At 47.1% G+C, this 8,104-nt stretch overlaps 1 non-coding gene across 1 annotated transcript; it reads right to left on the bottom strand.

Moving 5' to 3' along the window:
- Positions 1-4,811: 4,811 nt before the first annotated feature.
- Positions 4,812-4,884, bottom strand: TRNAV-AAC (transfer RNA valine (anticodon AAC)). The gene has a single exon. It is a non-coding gene; the product is annotated as a tRNA-Val (tRNA).
- Positions 4,885-8,104: the final 3,220 nt, after the last annotated feature.

Raw genomic sequence — 8,104 nt, 5'->3', positions numbered from 1 at the left:
ACTTAAAGAAGAGAATGACCTGGGGAGTCATTCCTATTTTTGTCCATAAGCCCGTGGCCGACCCCATCGAGGCCAGCCAGGAGCACCCATGACAGCAACAGATGGTGCAGTATAACTTGTAACTGTCATTGTCAACTTGCAAAGCAGCAGACGGTACAGTAGGGCTGGTAACCATCTTTGCTAACTTGCAAAAAGCAAGGGGATGCTGCTGTGTAGCACTGCAGTACCACGTCTGTCAGCACTATAAAGAAGACATACAGTGACAGTGAAAAAAGGCTGAACGGGCTCCATGGTTGCTGTGCTATGGCGTCTGCCCGGGCAATCCAGGGAAAAGGGTGCAAAATGATTGTCTGCTGTTGTTTTCATGGAGGGAGGATTGAGTGATGACATTTACCCAGACTCACTCATAACACTATTTTTGCCCCATCAGGCATTGAGATCTCAACCCAGAATTCCAATGGGCAGGGGAGACTGCGGGAACTATGGGACAGTTACCCACAGTGCAACGCTCTGGAAATTGTATAAAGTCGACGACACAGGCCCATACTAAGCACATTAATTCGGCGGTGTGCGTCCATGTACCAAGGCTAGCATCAATTTCCCTGGCCAGGCCCTTTGGAGGTTTGAGCTACTCCCTGTGGTCACCCCACTCAAGGAGCGTTCGTTCTAGGCAGTAAGCTGGCTAGACAGTAAAACTTCAGATGCTGCTCCCAATGCTACACTCAGTTTTTCCGAAAACTAGTATCTGTAAAATTAGTCTACTTTCTGTCCAGAAGAGACCATTACAGCATCTAATCTGACCCCCTGCATATCACAGGCCTCCTGCATGACACTATAGCTACTTCTGGGGGAAAGGCATCTAGTTTTCATTGAATGACTTCAGGGGATGGAGATTCCACCACTTTCCTTGGTAGCTTGTTCCTGTGGTGAATCATCCTCGCTGTTGACTATTTGGGGCTTAGTTGTAATATGAATTTGTCTCTTTTCACCTTCCAATCATTGGGTCTTGTTATGTCTTTCTCTGCTCCATTCAAGAGCCCTTTAATACCCAATCTTTTCTCTCCATTAAGGCACTTCAACACTTCAGTGAAGTCACCTTTCAATCTTCTTTTGATAAGCTAAACAGATGGAGCTCTTTCAATAGCTCACTAGAAGGCATTTTTCTCCAGCCCTCAGAACATTTTGGTGGCTTTTTGCTGCCCCAGCTCCAATTTCACAGTATCTTTTTCAAATGAGGACACCAAAACTGGAGACAGTATTCCAATATTAGTCTCACTGATGCTGTGTCACCTCCTGTGATGTTATTGACATAATCTGTAACTTTATAGATCACCATTGTGACCACTGTTCTATATTTGCAGCCAATATGATAGAAAGGTTGTTGTGAAAGGGGTCTATGGAGAGGTTCTGATTGGCTGATTATAATTATGCTATCTCTAGATGTGTATCATTTTTGTAGTTGACTTTATGAATATTGGCTCTATGCTGTCTGTATTCAAACTTGTGCTATGCTTCCGAGGAACACCCCAGCCAGACAAGTTGGTGTCAGTTCTGCCTAGCCTGCTTCATGGCCCATTAAGGACCATCAGCTCTACAATCAACCCATTGAGAGAAGGTAGATATGCCTTGTGGCTCAGCAAGGTATGCAGGGACCTGCCTATGGACAAAACTCAAAGGTTTTTCTATGCCACGTGCTGGATAGAGTGTCCTTGGGACAAAGAAAACAAAGACCACATGGCAAGAGACTGTAAAAGGCTGATGCCTCGTCTCCATCTTGTCTTCAGTCCTGCTTCATACCTCTGAAGGGACTTTGCTACAAACTGAAGCTCTGTACAAGGGACTGAATGACCCATCCCAGCTGTGGATGGACTCCAGAGACTTGATTTGAACCTGCAGTTTATTCCATCACTGCTACAAGCCTGAACCAAGAACTTTGCCATTACTGTATGTGAAGGGTTAAAATTCATGTGCATATTATATAACAACCTGGTCTATGGATTGTGCCAGCTCTTTTCCAGACCCAAAGTCCAGAGTATAATCAAGGGACTAGAAGCCTAGCAAATAGTGACCAGCTAAAAGAAAGCTGGGTAAACAGAAAGACTTGCTTGCTAAGATAGGCTTGGTCAGCAAATTGCCAGGTGTTGGAGCTAAGAACTAAAGAATTGTATCTTATTCAGAGTTGCAGATTGAACAAAGAATCCCTGTTCCTATTGTGTAAGTCTCTTCTGTAGGGAGACGTTCTTCCCAGAGATCCAACCTTGAGTTTATGAAAAGTTGGCAGATGTCAATATAAGATATGGCATCCTTCCACCTCCCTTCCCAGGGACCAATGCCTTGCCTTAAGACACACAGAAAACAATCTTTATTGCCATATACTTTCACTGTTTCTTTGCTTTAAACTCTAGGAATGTACCTGGAGGACAATCAAAGGAGTTGCTCCTTTCCTATGGACCTCAAATCAGAATTCAGCATAGATATTTTATACTAATAACATTTTATCAAAGTATTCATGAAATGTTAACTTGCTAACTTGAGACCATGGGTGGAGACATTATGTAACCTGTTAACCTTTGGCTACTGTGCTTATCATGTCTTGCTGCAAAACCTATCCCAGAGTTTGGAACTCCCTACCCCGTCTCTTTCCCCCACCCATGGAAAATCTATATATTCTATTGTAATCAATTAACAGTGTCTCTGAGCCTAATAAGCAAGGTGACACTCTGCCACTTCTGTGTGTAATAAACTCCTATTCTTGCCCTCTACATGGTGGAGATTTATGTCCTTCACAGACACCTGCTGAACAAAGAGGAGATTCAGCATCCAGCTTGGCTGAATGTGTCTTCTCTCCCCACAGCTTGGTGATCTTCTGAGGAAATGGAGAAGACTGCCTTTGCCTACCTGCACATTGCTTGCAAAAGAAACAAGTCTTTTTGGTGGCAAGTGTTGAAAGGAGCCACTAGACAAATGTGGAGACAGGAAAAATGTCCCCCAACTCAACTGGCATCTGTGGATGCTGAAGTCACAATACAAAGTGCTAAACAGTATATGAGCACAGGCTGGTGTCAGAAGAGTCTCTACCAAAGCCTTTTCCACCAGCAGGGGCCTCTCTGTGCGCAGAACTCCTGGTAGTGTGATGGCTGCAGGCAGTGGAGAACTCTATTTTGGCATCTCTCTCTCTGTCTCAGTGAGCACCCTCTGTGGTTGTTGAAAGTCTGTGATGGGATCTATGGGATGCAACTAAACAGTGGGACCCCTGAGCCCTTTGTCCTACCACCTGGGCTCCCTCTCACACATGTGATGCTGAGACAAGCTGTGAATCTCTGGTAGATATTGCACTTACACAGACATCCGTAGGTAGGGACACAGCCAACTGAATTACATGAATGCTTCTGCAGCCACTCATAACACTAATGATAGAAAGTCGCCCCCCCTGCAGCTCTGCAGCCTTGCACCCCTGGATCATACCATCTTGCCTTAATCAGAAGCCTGATCAGTGTGAGTTTATTACACAGGGTCCACCCCTCCCTCACTGTGAATAGTACATGAACCAGCCTTGTAATGGAGCTGAGATTTCCCAAGAACTTCAAGCAAAATACACCAGTTTAAGTAGAGCATAAAACAGATTTATTAACTACAGAAAGATGGAGTTTTAAGGATTATAAGTGGTAGGAATAAAAGCTCAAAGGAAATTACCATGGAAATTAAAGATAAATTCACAATCTAAACTTTACACCTTATTACACTAGGGCGTAGTTCAGTTATGCACACAGGAAGGCTTAATGCTCGAGCTGCTGCACATGCTGGGCAGGCTTAAGGTCAGGCTCCCCATGGCAGGAGAGAAGAAGACTCGGCCCCTGGAGGGGCAGGCTGGGGCTTCCTGGATCCCATTTGCTCACAGCCAGCGCCCTGCCCCCACTCCCAAGTCATCCATGGCGCCCCCAGGTCGGCCAGAATGGAGCAGCAGTTTTCACTGCACTACGTCCACTTATGGCTTACAGGCAACTCCCAGACTCACCACAGTCCACCATCTCGGCCAGAAAGGAGCCCACTCAGCCTCACCATTGCTGCTTCTCCTTCCCCCCAGAACCCCGCTTCTCCTGGGCTGCAAGTAGCCATCCCTGGGATGCCAACAGGCAGCCACAGCGGTCTGTCTCCCAGCAGCCAACCGCACCTCCATGGGGTCAGCCCTCAGAAGGGCAGGTGGGGGTTTTCTGGATCCCAGTTGCTCACAGCCAGCCCAGCCTCCACCTCTAAAACCATCAGTCATGCCCCCAGGTTGGCCATAAAGGAGCCGCCATTCTCCACTTGGACTCAGCTTTGCTTGTTTTCCTTTCACCCAGAACCTCCCTTCTTCTCCTGGGCTGCAAGTAGCCACTCCTGGGAAGCCAAGAGGCAGGCACAGGATTCTACCTCCCAGCAGCCAACCACACCTCCCCAGGCTTTGCAGAATGAAGGGTGGTGCTGTACTAACTCCACTTAGCCGCACAGCTTCTTCCCTGCCATCCTCAGCTCAACTTTCCTCTATTGCCCCATTCCTGCCTCACTTCCTCCTTTGGCCAGTCACGCAAAGGAGCCCAGCAGGAAGTGAGAGCCTCTATAGGCCAATCTCCAACAGCAGAGGTGGCCAAGCCACAAGCCTCCAAAGGGTGAGTGGCCTAACTACTCTAGGTTGTCCAGCCTGACACCAAGGTGCTTTTTCCACTGCTGTCAGCATCCTCTGTCATGCAGGGGTTGGAGTTATCCCAGGGACAGGCCAATAGGAGGAGTGGCCTTTCTGAATAACAAGGGGATCTGGGAAAAGGAAGCCAGCATGTTTCTGCCTGGTTTTGAACCAGGGACCTTTTGCGTGTTAGACAAATGTGATAACCACTACACTACAGAAACTCCACCTACTGGGTTGTTGCTCACTCTGGCACAGACCGATGGACAAATCTAGAGAATGTGGTGGTAGCCCCTCGATAGGTCAGCTGGCAGGGCAGAGGACTGGAGCCAGCACTCAGGAAGTCGTCCTTACCTCACCCGTGTGATTCCAGCTTGAGGGAGAGCTTCTTTTTCTTCTCCTTGCTGACAAAGAGCAAGAGAAGAATGAAAGGTCAGGTGGGCCAACTCGGTGCAGAAGCCCATGCTGTCTTTTCCTGCTGCATAGCCTGAAATGAGGGACTCGTGGCAGTTAAAGGAACTGCTGCACTCTCAGAAAACATCCCACCCGTGCATAAAGGAGGATAGAAGAGCCTGTTAGTCTAGCACGCTCCCAACTGAACTGTTTCAGCAGCTGCTAGGTTTCTTTTTGGCCTGTTACTTTTCTGTCTGGGATGTTGTTGTCAGCTGTGGCACAGAAAAAGGACGTCATTGCGAGCTGCCCATGAAGATAAGATTAACTTTTGCCTTCCTTGCTCGGCTTGACTTGCTTCCTCACCCTATTCCTGCCTTAGTTCCTGTGTTACCTGAAGGCAACGGGGGCCCAGCAGTACGAAGAGGAAGTTAGACAGCTAGACCCTGGTGGCAAAAGTTCTACCACCGCTTGCCACCCCACTCTCTTCTCCCAGATTCACATATTGACCGCCAGGGACTTGGTGCCCAACAGCGCAACGGAAGGCAGTGGACAGAACCACCCTCGCCTTGAAGCTCTGGCTCATTAAACCGTATCTTCAGTCGCTGATGGCCAATGAGAAACCAACAGTGCTTGCTATTTTAGCACTTGAAAATGCCATTGGTCAGTCACTGGATCTCTTTAATGCTGTTACATAACAAATGAAAATAGAATCTCAGTGTGACATTCTGTACCTTTGGGAGAGTGTGCTGTAACCCCCATATTCCTCATTTTCATATAATCGTGATCTTATATACAGAGCATGCCTTGTAAGGTATCAGGGGAAAGGATATGATCTGCTGAAAGTCATTTCTCTACCCATAGATGTTTACCATTCATGCATATGAAGTTATGAGAATTGTGCAGTGTGGTTATCACTATGCTGTAAGGTGGGGGAGTCAGCCAAATATTAGCTCCCCAGTGACAACAGCAAGGAAAGTAACCAACACCCGGACAGGGTGTCAAACAACCCATCAACAGCCATTGTTCAGCAAGAGAGCTACAGTGCAATCACTTACCTGCAAGAGGACACCCCAGGGGAATTGCTCAGACTTGCTCGGAGAGACGCAGTGATGCTCACCTGACTCTGAAGGGGGATCAAAGCCAAGAGGGAAGAAAGGACATGATAAAAGCAGAGACATTTGCCATGCTTTGTCTCTCTCGTCCACCTACATCTACAGACACCCCCACACCAAGCAACTGAAGCGCTGACGAAAGGGGAGAGCCTGGCTGAAAAGCCACCAGCCGGCCTGTGGTGAGAAGCATCTAAGTTTGTAAGGGCATTGAAAGGCTTAAGATCAGCTTAGAGTGCATTTTGCTTTTATTTCACAAAAACAACGAGGAGTCCGGTGACACCTTAAGAACTAACAGATTTATTTGGACACAAGCATTCCTGGGTAAAAAGCCCTCTTCTTCAGATGCATGGAGTGAAAATTGCAGATAGAGGCATAAATATATATTGGAACATGATGTAAAGGGAGTTACCATACAAGGGGAGAGCCAGAGTTGAAGGCTAATTCAGTCAGGGTGGATGTGGCTCTCTCCAAGTAATTGTCAGGGAGGTGTCAATACCAAGAGAGGGAAAATTGCTTTTGTAGTGAGCCAGTCACCCCCAGTCCCTCTTCAAGCTCAAATTAATGGTGTTAAGTTTGCAGATCAGTTGTAACTCTGCAATTTCTCTTTGAAGTCTGTTTTTGAAGTTTTTTGAATGGCTTCTTTTAAATGGCTACTTTGAATGGCTACGTTTAATTGTGTTATTGAATATGAACATGTAAAGGTGTTCTGGAAGTCCCATGTGGTCTAGTGGTTAGGATTCTTGGCTTTCACCCAGACAGCCTGGGTTCAATTCCCCACACAGGAACAATGCAGAGCTTCTCCTTGGAGAGGAAACAGGAAACAAAAAGAATGGGAAGGGATCCTGCCAGCAGCAGAGCTGGATAGAGTTGGGAGCAGTACTGGATTTAACATGGTGCCATAGTGCTAGGCCCAAGCTCTGAAGGGACCTGTAACAGTAACTTCCTCCACTCTGCAGAAAGGGAGCCTCAGAGCAGCCTGGATTCAGTAGGGAAGCTGAGACCCATTAGGGCCCTGGGAGCTGTAGTTCCTTGACCAGCTCCCTGCCTTGGAGCAGAGAAGGAACATTTCCCAGCATTCCTTTGGCTGCTATCAACAGGAAAGGGAGGGGGGAAGCTGTGAGACTCCATGCGCTGCAGCTTGCTGTGGCTGGGGGGCTGGCTGCTAGAAGGGGGTGCCACCTGTGAATAGGGAAGAGGTGTGACCAAGGAGTAGAAGGCTTTGGCCCAGGTAGCACCCTCAGAAGACTTCCCAAGACAGGCTGAGGGATGCTGGTGTGACCTCGCCTGGCAGCCCCAAAAGATGGAACTGGGTGGACTAACTGGACAGGGCCCCTCTCTATCTGAAGCTGGGCAAGGGAGGTATGTGGATCCCACCAGAAGGTAAAATGGTAAGTAAGGAAGGGGAGGCTCTACTGGACCTGGACAGCTTCAGATACAGGACAGGAGGATTTCCACTTCTGAGCCATGAAAATAGAAATTGACTTTTCCTTTCCAGATGTATCTAATATTCATAAAGGGAATCTAGCCCCTGCCTTCCAGATCTGAACACCTCAAAATCAGGAGTGCTCAAGCTCAATTTGGGCAGCTGTTACATCATTTCTCCCAAATCAAATATGCTGATCCACTGTCATTTACTCTAGAAAAAGTAGGAGAAAATTGAGCAACAAACGTTGGGGTCTTCACAGTGCTAACGAGGGCTGGAATTGCTATTTTCAACAGGCATTACACTTTTTTTTTTTAGTTTTGTTTGTTTAAAAGGAAGACAGTGATATTGCACTGGCAAATTCCCCTTAGAAACAAAGAATGGAACAAAAGAATAATAAAGGCACCTCAACTTTCCTCATTTATGTAGGACAGTCTTATTAGAAGGATCCAGACATCTTCCAATCACAGAAGCTGATAATTGTTCCACTTTACTGCAGTTCTGTAACCATGCAGG

This window comes from Gopherus flavomarginatus, chromosome 5 (genome assembly GCF_025201925.1).
Source record: "Gopherus flavomarginatus isolate rGopFla2 chromosome 5, rGopFla2.mat.asm, whole genome shotgun sequence".
NCBI classification, from domain to species: Eukaryota; Metazoa; Chordata; order Testudines; family Testudinidae; genus Gopherus; species Gopherus flavomarginatus.
The sequence above is the reverse complement of the archived record's forward strand: the minus strand, read 5'-3'. Positions and strand labels throughout refer to the sequence as shown.